At 33.7% G+C, this 11,583-nt stretch overlaps 1 pseudogene; it reads right to left on the bottom strand.

Moving 5' to 3' along the window:
* Positions 1-9,120: 9,120 nt before the first annotated feature.
* On the bottom strand, positions 9,121-10,813 carry LOC117905788 (annotated as a pseudogene).
* Positions 10,814-11,583: the final 770 nt, after the last annotated feature.

Below are 11,583 nucleotides of genomic sequence, written 5' to 3'. Positions count from 1 at the left end.
AATGGATCCAATTCAAGTTGTTATATCTTTTAATGTTGCCTAATGAATCCTTCTTTGTCATGAAGACCCATTTACATCCAATGTCTTTTGCACCATCAGGCAACTCAACAAGATTTCAGACTCCGTTAAATGCCATAGAATTCATCTCATCTTTCATAGCATCATACCATAAATTTGAATTTTTGCAACTTATGGCTTATGAAAACATTTCAGGATCTTTTCAGCTCCAATGTCGTAGTTTAATTCTTGTAGATTGAAAAATCTGTCGTCTTCACAATAACCCATTCACTTCCTTATATATAGGCGCAGAATAACGTAACGATTGTATATAGGTTTTTTCATACTGCACCTCCATTTTTTTATTCACTTCAGTATATGAACTATTAATAAATTTTTTAGACCCTTTAATATCTAAACTATAAGCAATTTTTTAAGTTCCTCCAACATCTTAATAACTCATTATTTACTCATCGAGAAGGAATTCATGTGCAACAGAAGCAATGGGTTTGAGACAAGTAAAATAATTTCAATAACTTATTCAAATTTATACTCCAACATCATCACAAAGTTATTGTGAAAAAATCATGCATGTCTTATGCTAAATTAGCAAGTTTTAATAACAACCTAAATTGGATCAATTAATTTTGCTAATGGTTTAGCAGTAACTAGGGGGACATATTTCAATATAAAAACTATATAAAGCTATAATTTTTTTTTTTAATTCTTACAAGTTTGGAGACAACCCTTTATTAAATAGTAATATACTATATAATTGTTAAAGCATATAAAAGTGAAGCATGGTTACTCAGAGCTAGAGGTCATGGATCATATTGGGCTAAAATTGAAAACAGTTTTGTATTTTAAAAGAAAATAAAAAGTAGAAAAAAAATGGGTGGAGATTTTAAGAATGGTTCTAATAATTGTTCTGATTTTAGGAAATACAAATAACTTACAAATGTCTTTGAAAAAACCCATTTTCAAATTAACAACCAAAGTTAAGCTTATCTTTCTAAGACCACTCAAAAAACTAAAATGAATATATATATATATATAATAAAAACGATCTTACAAGTTAAAAAGTATATAAAAAAAAAAATAAATAAAAAATAAATAAATACAATGCTAAAACTTGTAAAACTCGATATAAGTTTGAAATAAGGGAAACAAACACCTCAATTTAGTATTAAATTTATATCTTATATGAAATTATCCAATTTATGTTTTTTTTTCTTTTTGGAAAGTTTAGCTTAAAATATAATGATTCTTATGCATTTTCCTCCATGAAAACAATAATTCATATTACAAATAAATATTAATTTAGTCTAGTATTAAAAAAAAAAAAAAAAAGCACAACATTTATGAGACTAGTTATAATTTTTTAAATCCCAAAATAAATGTCACATCCTAAAATTTCAAATTCTTGATTTATGATTTTTAAACAAATGAAAAGGATAGGAAAAATATTTAATGAAATTTCAAATTAATGGAGGCTAAGTGTATTTAGATTAAACCTCATGGAATGTGAGTAAAATTAATCTAAATTTTTCTTGAAATTTCTAAGTGTGAGAGAAAAATAAAAAAGAAAAGAAAAAAGATAAGAGTTATTTTAAAATACCAATGCTAGATGACTTCTAACAAATTCTTTTATTTTATTTATTTTTAATTAAAGCACATTTATGGTTTCAATGGTAGTTATGCATGCCCTGATTTCTTAAAATTTTAATAGGATCCGAGTCACAAAAATAATTTTAATTGCTTTCTAAAAGAGAAATGAATAGGATTTGAATTTTAAGTTCTTTCTAAAACTAGTTTTAGGTTTCCTCCAAAAATCCTTAATTCTACTTTTAAAATTTTCTTCTGTGTTTAAAAGTTGAAAATAGAAGTTTGGACATTTAAGAAGCTGAGAAAAATCATTATAGTGTAAATCTGTGAGTTGATAAAAACAAATTTCTTCTATATATATATATATATATATACATATTGCCTAACATCTCATTCTAAGTAAAATTTGCATTTTTCTTTATTGTTTTCAATAGATCGCAAGCTGTCATGTGCCCTTTTGATTAGTGTCCTCGTGTTTTAATCTCATTCAGCCATCTATACTAATGTTTATTGAACTAAGTTAACTTGATAATATTTGAGGGTATGATCAGCTACAAGCTAGTGTACTAACTATTTTCCTATATAGGCATCTATGTTAACTCCCTTGTATAGTATGTTGTCAATGTAGTTGCCTTTTTGTAAACTCGATTTAGCGCATTTTACTAATTAACCTTTTTTGTTTCCTTGCTTTCCCATCAAAATGTCTAAGTCAATAACCCTTGATGTTCATATTAATCATCAATAGAAAAGTGGAGATAATTTTGAACTTGGGACAATATTAATGAAAAATATGGTTAGAAATCATTAGGAAATGAAATTTCTAACATTTCACTATTTTAAATCATCAATCTGCTGTTTGGAATACATAGAAATTGTCGGGTTTCATTTCAAGTTGCAAATGGGTCAAACAGACTTGGTTGAAGGTAGAAGACAACTACATGGGCTTATCGTTTTGACTCTAAACAAGAATCAAATAAGTAAAATAGAAATAAGAAAATGGGTAGTAGCCCAATTGGTCTTAGCCTTGCCTTTTCCTAGCCAATGCCCAGGTTCAACTCTCCCAGCATTTAAAAAATTTAGTTTTTTAAAATCTTTTAATTTATGGATATTTTATGTGCTAAATTATTTATTTTTGTTATTTGTATATATATATATATATATATATATATATATATATATATATATTATGGTTTATTCTGCATACAACATTAAGTTAAAATAATTTTGACTTAATGCACTCTCACCCAATTCTATTTTTTGCCTTCCTTCCACTTGAACACACATGGTCAGAAGCTCATTAATTGACCACTCATCCTTGTGTGTAGTGTAGGAGATTTTGAAGGGTCCATATTGTTGTGGAAGAGTGTTCAAAATATAGTGCACAATGAAGGAGTCAGACATTTCAACCTCAAGTATCTTTAATTGTGCCTTGAAATTCATTAAATTTAGTGTTTTAAGATCTTTTAATTTATGGATATTTTACGTGCTAAATTATTTATTTTTGTTATTTGTATAAATATATATATATATTATGGTTTATTATGCATACAACATTAAGTTAAAATAATTTTGACTTAATGCACTCTCACCTAATTCTATTTTTAGCCTTCATTCCACTTGAACACACATGGTCAGAAGCTCATTAATTGACCACTCATCCTTGTGCGTAGTGTAGGAGATTTTGAAGGGTCCATATTGTTGTGAAAGAGTGTTCAAAATATAGTGCATAATGAAGGAGTCAGACATTTCAACCTCAAGTATCTTTAATTGTGCCTTGAAATTCATTAAATTTAGTGTTTTAAGATCTTTTAGTTTATGGATATTTTATGTGCTAAATTATTTATTTTTGTTATTTGTATATATATATATATATATATATTATGGTTTATTATGCATACAACATTAAGTTAAAATAATTTTGACTTAATGCACTCTCACCTAATTCTATTTTTAGCCTTCATTCCACTTGAACACACATGGTCAGAAGCTCATTAATTGACCACTCATCCTTGTGCGTAGTGTAGGAGATTTTGAAGGGTCCATATTGTTGTGAAAGAGTGTTCAAAATATAGTGCATAATGAAGGAGTCAGACATTTCAACCTCAAGTATCTTTAATTGTGCCTTGAAATTCATTAAATTTAGTGTTTTAAGATCTTTTAGTTTATGGATATTTTATGTGCTAAATTATTTATTTTTGTTATTTGTATATATATATATATATATATATATATATATATATATATATATATATATATATATTATGGTTTATTATGCATACAACATTAAGTTAAAATAATTTTGACTTAATGCACTCTCACCCAATTCCATTTTCAGTATTCCTTCCACTTGAACACACATGGTCAGAAGCTCATTAATTGACCACTCATCCTTGTGTGTAGTGTAGGAGATTTTGAAGGGTCCATATTATTGTGGAAGAGTGTTCAAAATATAGTGTACAATGAAGAAGTCAAACATTTCAACCTCAAGTGTCTTCAATTGTGCCATAATGTCCCTCATCTACATTATGTGCTCTCGCACACCACTCACATCGGTGAGCCTTAAGGATGAAAACTTCATTATCAGGGTGCTGGCAAGTGTCTTATCTGAAGTCACAAATTGCTCATCAATAGCCTTTAGTAATGCCTTAACATTGTCATGTTGATTGACAGAACCAGGAATACCATCAAAGATTTTGGTCTTTATGAACATTAGACTAAGGTGATTTGATCACTCCCATTGTTCATAAAGAGCCTTTTCAGTTGTAGTGTTGATGTTAGTAATGGTTGGCTTGTCTTTCTTGATAGCATAATCAATGTCCATGTACCCTAAATGAAGGAGAATTCTCTCATTCCAAACCTTATAGTTATCACCTTTCAATTCGAGATGTCACATTTTATATTAGAGAAATTTAGAGGTTGCATGACTGCACAAAAATCAAACATACATGCTTATAATTCAAAAGTGAGACTAATAACCATATCTCATGTTTTATCAATGTAACTCATGTTCCAAAATTATGAATTTAGTGACATAAAACTTGTTTGTGTACTAAAGGTCTAATTCAATTAGATCCATGTAAAATCTTATGATAAAACTATTAAATTATGTTCCTTTTCCTAATTCATGTGGGTAATTAAGAAATATAATTTGATATTTTATCCTAATTAATCATACAAATATAATAAAAAATTCATGTGGGAAATTTTTTTATTATATCAAATATAATTAATTACCCGTAATGTCATTTTTCTATATGTGATCCTAAAACACTTAATATATAATTTTGCATAATTAAAGATGTTGTAGCTACTCCTTACTTAATTAAAATTATATGGATCACTTGACATTTAATTAATTCACAAGAAAAACTTATATAAATTGCATGAAACCATAAGCAATATCTGCACAAAACTCAATATCAATGTACTAATATTATTCAACTCAATATTGCATGTATAATAAATCAATAAATCATACACACAAAATTATGAAATAAATATTATAAGTACATAAAGGATAAGTGGTCAATTAATGAGCTTCTGACCATGTGTGTTCAGGAGGAGGAAAGACTGAAAATAGAATTGGGTGAGAGTGCATTAATGGCAATGGAAGGAAAGGATCATAATCAGGCCAAAAAGAAAGGGAAAAGTAAAATACCACCCTAAGGTGGAATCAAGAAGGTCAATAGGTGCTTCTTCTACAAGAAGAAGGGGCACATGAAGAAGGGTTGCACCAAATTCTAGAAATGGCTTGAGAAGAAAGGTAGTCCAATCTCATTTGTTTGTTATGAATCTAATATGGTTGATGCTATTTATAACACATGGTGGATTGATTTTGGTTCTACAATCCATGTTTTGAATACCTTGCAAGGTATGCGAAGCCTAAGGAAGCCAATGCCAAGTGAGCAATGCATTTATTTAGGAAACAAGATGTATTCACATGTGGAGGCTGTTGGAACATGTAGTTTAGTTTTAAGTAGCAATTTTATTTTTAATTTAGAAAAGACACTTTATGTTCCAAGTTTATCTAGGAATTTGATTTCAGTTTCAAGAGTCGTACCTTTGGGTTATTCCTTTAGTTTTTATGAGACTTATATCAGTTTGTTTTATAAATCTAATCTTGTTGGAAATGGTACATTGTCTGATGGTCTTTTCTCTATCAATTTGCAAAACGATATGACTAATAACACTATGCATGTTCACACTGGTACAAAACGATGTGTTATGAATGAAAATTCCTCTATGTTGTGGCATCGGAGATTGAGACATATCTCCATATAGAGAATTAAGAGATTAGTAAATGATGGAGTACTCAATCTTTTTTTTTTTTTTTTTTTTTTTTTTAATGATTTTGACACTTATGTGGACTACATTAAAGGAAAACAGACCAACAAGTCTAAGAAGGGTGTCAAGAGGAGCACATACATACTAGAAATCATACATTCAGATATTTGTTGTCCAAACATGGACGTGTATGGTCCGAAATACTTCATCTCCTTCACAGATGATTACTCACGATACATGTATATCTACTTGCTTCATACCATTTAAGTGAAGGTTGAGAAAGGTTTAAAGAACCCTACCCTTTAATGTTCTGCCACTTTTTAAAGACTCTCTCCATCACCGAGTCTCCTTCAAGCATACATAGAACATGGGGTAGTGATGCGAACATGGTTTCGAATGTTAATCCTCGTTCCTAAATTGATGGAATGAATGTGGACCACATTTCGAATCACGTCTTCAATTTGTTACCGAAGATCCAAGAGGTTGTTCTCTTTTTAGAGTCTCTAGGACTTGCTGCACATGGTCTAAATGATCTTGCAAACAATGGTTGAAAATCAAAATGTCATCAAAATAGACAACTATGAATTTTCCCAAGAAAGGTTTGAGTGCTTGCGTCATAACACGCATGAATGTGCTTGGTGCGTTGGTTAGTCCAAAAGGCATGACCAACCACTCAAATAAGCCATCTTTTGTTTTGAATGCCATCTTTCACTCATCTTCGGGACGAATTTGAATTTGATGATACTTGTTACGAAGGTCAATTTTTGTAAAGATGGATGCTCCACTCAATAGATCTAGCATGTCGTCAAGCCAGGGAATAGGAAATCGGTACTTCACCATTATTTTGTTAATCGCTCGACTATCGACGCACATCCTTCAAGTATTGTCTTTCTTGGGTGTAAGTAAAACTAGTACGATGCAAGGGCTATGACTTTCTCGGATGACTCCACTATCAAGCAGCTGTCGAACTTGTCAATTTAGTTCTTCATTTTCCGTGGGACTCATACTGTAATGTGGTAGGTTCGGTAGAGAAGAACCTGGGATTAGATCAATGGCATGTTGTACTTCTCGCAACGGTGGTAGTTGTTTCGGCATCTCATCGGGCATGATTTCCTGGAACTTCTCTAGCATCTTCATAAATTCGTTGGGGATAATGCCATCATCTTGCTTAGCCTCTCGGTTTACTACCAATAGCACTAGTTGTTCTCCTTTTAGAGCTCGAGTAAATTGTCGAATGGTTAGCACTGGAACCTCTTTTTTCTTTTGTTTTGGTTGTGTGTCAAACTCAGAAATCTGCAAAGGGTCTAAAATGAATTTCTTGCCATTAAATTTAAAAGAGTGAGAATTGGCATACTTGTCATACAACACCTTTTTGTCATAGAGCTAGGGCCAACCCAATAATAAGTGACACATGGTCATAGGGACCACATCACACCAGGCTTCATCCGTATAGTTTCTTCCCAATGCAAACTTCACCAAACAACGATGCTTTACTAGGAGGGGGTTATCTTCATTAACCCAGCTTACTTGATAAGGGCTGGGGTGTTTTTCAACTGTCAAACCCAAACGTTCCACTGCATCACTAGAGATTACATTCATTCCACTCCCATTGTCAATGATAACATTTAACGCACGACCACCATGCTCCATACGAGTATGAAAAATGTTGGTGCGCCTCTAATCAGAATCACCACCTTAGATCTTCTTTTTAGAACCAGTCAAAACTCGGTGGATCACACAACTGGGTAGAGCAGTTGCTCCCAAGTGCTCTACATCTTTGTCGTCACTTTCTTCATATTCCTTTTCCTCAACTCCCTCAACTGCATCAAGCATTTTAAGTTCTTTTTCACACACAAAAGCCAATTTTTCTCTCTCGTAGGACATACTACAACGAAATGTCCAAACCCTTTTCACTTGTAGCATTGTGGTACGTTGCCTGTAAGTTTGGCTTTTCCTCTTTGGTCACCCACCATGGCGTGTCTACCTTGGTCAGTGGGCAGAGGTGGTTTTTAGTATGGTTGTGTTGGTGCACGTTCCTACTTGGGATCTGTAGATGACATGCGTCTCCCGTTGAAGAATTCCAGCTGTTTTTCGACTCGTAAGGCCAATTGATAAGCTTCGTCAATGCTTAGGAGTTGTGCTATCAGCATTTCTTTTCGCAGCTCGTTACATAAGCCCGTGCAGTAACGAGTTAGTGTTTGTTGCTCATTTTCCACCACCTTGCTGCGAACGGTCAATTCATGAAAACGGTCTTTATACTGGTCGACAGTCAATGACCCTTGCCTCAATTGCAGCATCTCTTCAAACATGATTTTTTCATAGTTAATAGGAAAATATTTCTCTTTCAGCCGCTCCTTCATTTCTCTCCAATTAAACACTGGCGCACATTGAGTACGACATAGTTGTTCTTCCACACTACCCCACCAAGCTCTTACATGTCCTTTTAATTCCATACGGACATAACAAACTTTTCTATCCTCGGACATAGAGAACCAATCAAAATAATCCTCAATGGTCGTCAACCAATCTTCAAAAGCATTGGGGTCCAACTTTCCAAAAAAATCTGGGACGTCTACCTTCATTCCCTTGGCTAGTTCATCAAGAGGGTGACGGTCGAAGCCACATCCTCCTCGTCCCCTGGGAAATTCACGACCATTCCGCCCAAAGCGAGCTTCATGATCACCAAATCCCTTGTTCTTCACCCTGTATTCTTCATCCTCTTCATTTTCTTCATTTCCATCTACTTCATCATCCGGAGGAGGCCTATGCACCCTCCTATTGTGAGGTCCAAACTCATCTCGAGTTCGGTGTTCCTCCATTGTATCCAGCCTTTGATTGATCTGTTCCAGAACAGATGTGAGTTCGGTGATTTGTGCTTGTAGATGGGGTAGATCAGTGTTTGGGTTTTGGTTATTTGCCATATTGTAAGAATTACCACTACAAGTTATAGGCATGAAACACTGAGTTCTTTGAGGAAAAGAACCCTGCTCTGATACCAAAAATGGTGTAAGCCTTAAGAGCCAACCTCATGTTGACATTTAAGAGGGAATAAAATACAAACATAGTCTCTCTGTTAATGAAATCTCTTCATTCTAAAATTCAATAAAAATTCTTTCCAAAATTCAACGACTGCCTTTCTTTTCTAGGACTACCATATTTAAAGGATTACATGTGCTATAAATCAGGAAATAAACTAGGAAAGGATTGCTAGTAATAGAGTCTTACGGAAATAAATTAGGAAAGAACTAATAACTTAGCAACAGAATTTTGAAGTAAATAGATAAGATTGGATAAGAATTCTAGCAACTGAATTGCCCAGTCAATCTAGTAATTACCGTCTATCTGCAGTCCTTGGAAGAGAACTTGACATAAAAGGATAACTAGAACCAGAGCTCATTTATAGGCAAAAGTGATAAAGGTTGAATAAACATGCCATTTTACTCTACCAGATTCTGTTTCTTCCTTAGGAATTCCATCTAAAAGCTTGCCATTGCTAATGAGCTCATGCGAATTTTATTTTATGAGGTCAATTTTATTTTAAGGGTTTATTGGTTAAGCAGTTCTCTTGGATGGGTTCACTTGGTCTAGGGATTTGTTGTGGGCAGTCATTTTTCTAACAAGTTCACTATTTGGGTCTGCAATCAAATCTTCGTATTTTCTAGATTGAACAATTATTTCGTCCTTCATCACTAGAACAAGGTCTGAAACATCCAAGAACTCCAACTGATAGGTGACATAAATGACAGTCTTCTGGGATAAGATTTGCATAAGACATTTTTGGAACAGGTGTGCTCCAGTATGCGCATCAACAACACTAAAGGATCATCTGGGGAATACACATTTGAATCACTATAGATTGCCCTTGCCAGTTGGATCCTCTGCTTTTGTCTTCCACTCAAGTTCAGCCCTCACTCTTCCACAACACTCAAATCTCCATTAGACCAAAGCTGAATGTCCTTATTTAAAGCACATGTTTCCAAGACATCCTCATAGAAAGCTTTATTAATTTCCTTTCCAAACAACACATTATCCCTGATTGTCCTAGTTTGAATCCAAGCACTCTGTGGGACATAAGCTTTTGATCCATATTCCTTACTTCCTGTCCCAAAGATCCTGGGGATCTCGCCAAGTATGCTACAAAGTAACCTTGATTTTCCAGATCCAACTGACCCACAAACTGCAACCTTGTAACCTTTCATAATTTTCATCTGCTCAACAATTTTGATAGTTGACTTCAAATTTTCATCACATGTCCAAGCGTATTCTCCTACTTCAATATCAATGGCGGTTTTAGATGATTCTGAAGTAGGATAGGTTGCGAGCTTCTTTTGATCTTCTTCTTGGATGAAGAGTTGGATCAAATCCATGGAGACTTTTGTTTGAGCTATCATGGAAATGAGCTCTGGCAGGTTGTAGATGGGCTCTTGCAGGATTCGAAAAGTTGCTAAAGCTGAGAGAACTCTACCTGTTGTTAATGGTGTTTTCAATACAATGCAAACAACAAATGTTATAACTAAAACTAAGGTAGGAGAAGCCTGAAAGAGGAAGGCCACTACTGAGCATGTATAGAGGTATCTCTTCAGCCAACGTTTCTCAGTTTCTCTAAGTTCCTTAATTTTGTTCAAAAAGGTGCCCTCCTAAGAGTGCAGTTTCAAAACTCTCATGCTCTTCAAAGTCTCTGAAGTAGCTTTGATTCTCAAGTCTTTTGCTTCCATGATCTTTGAGTGGAGCTTTTCTTGGCTATTAGCTTATGGGGTGTTTCTCACCATCACCAAAACAGTGGCAAATAGAGTAGCCATGGATGGGGTAGCATCAAGATTCCTATAAAGGATGCAAGAGCTAAGCCAACCTGAACTGGAAGCAACCAAACTCCATGAATACAAAGGCAGAAATCTCCAATTCTCTCTACATCCACCCAGAAATCAAATCATGTCTCGACCATTGCCCAACATGCAAGTTTCTAGTTTGCTACTGCCTTTAGGGATCACAAGTTTATATCTTTGTCCATGCTTGGCAAATCTTCCTCATCAATCTGCTCTCATATCAAAACCTCTGTCATTCTCCAATACATGCTCAAACATATAGACAAGGACTCCAACACCGTATGAAAGAAAGAGCAGAAAGCATAGATGGAAACAATAAAAAAAAAAATTAAAATCCAAGGGAAGGATGAGCAGAAAATGAATATAAATAGCCTCATTTCAAGGGGAAATCCATGGGCTAAAACTAGGGAATGAGTCAAAATAGATTTTTAACATAAATAGGACAGGATTTCTATCATCATATTCAAAAAACAAACCCAAATGCATGTTATTCTCAAATGAAATCAATGACATTGAAAAGAATGAAACTCCAAAAAATAAAAAATAAAATAAAAAAATCAAAGCAAATAAACAAACAACCAACCAATCTCAATAGAACCAATTGTGGCCCTTAGCGTCCACACCAAACAACAAAGATTGAATGTTCAAAACTGGCCAGAGAATAATGGAGGATCGAATGTAAATGTGAATGCAAAAAATAACAAGAAATGTGCTTGGCAACTTTGACTCAACTTGTTTGACTTCCAGCTATGGTTATTCTCCAAAATCCTTCAAAAACCGGTGGACACGAGTTTTTTTTTCTTCTCACCTAAAGCAATAAAAAAATTCTTCATTTCTTCCCCTATTCTTAATGTGTGCTGCCAGTCCTCCTTTA

This window comes from Vitis riparia, chromosome 18 (genome assembly GCF_004353265.1).
Source record: "Vitis riparia cultivar Riparia Gloire de Montpellier isolate 1030 chromosome 18, EGFV_Vit.rip_1.0, whole genome shotgun sequence".
Taxonomy (NCBI): Eukaryota; Viridiplantae; Streptophyta; class Magnoliopsida; order Vitales; family Vitaceae; genus Vitis; species Vitis riparia.
This window is presented reverse-complemented; position numbering and strand designations above follow the sequence as displayed.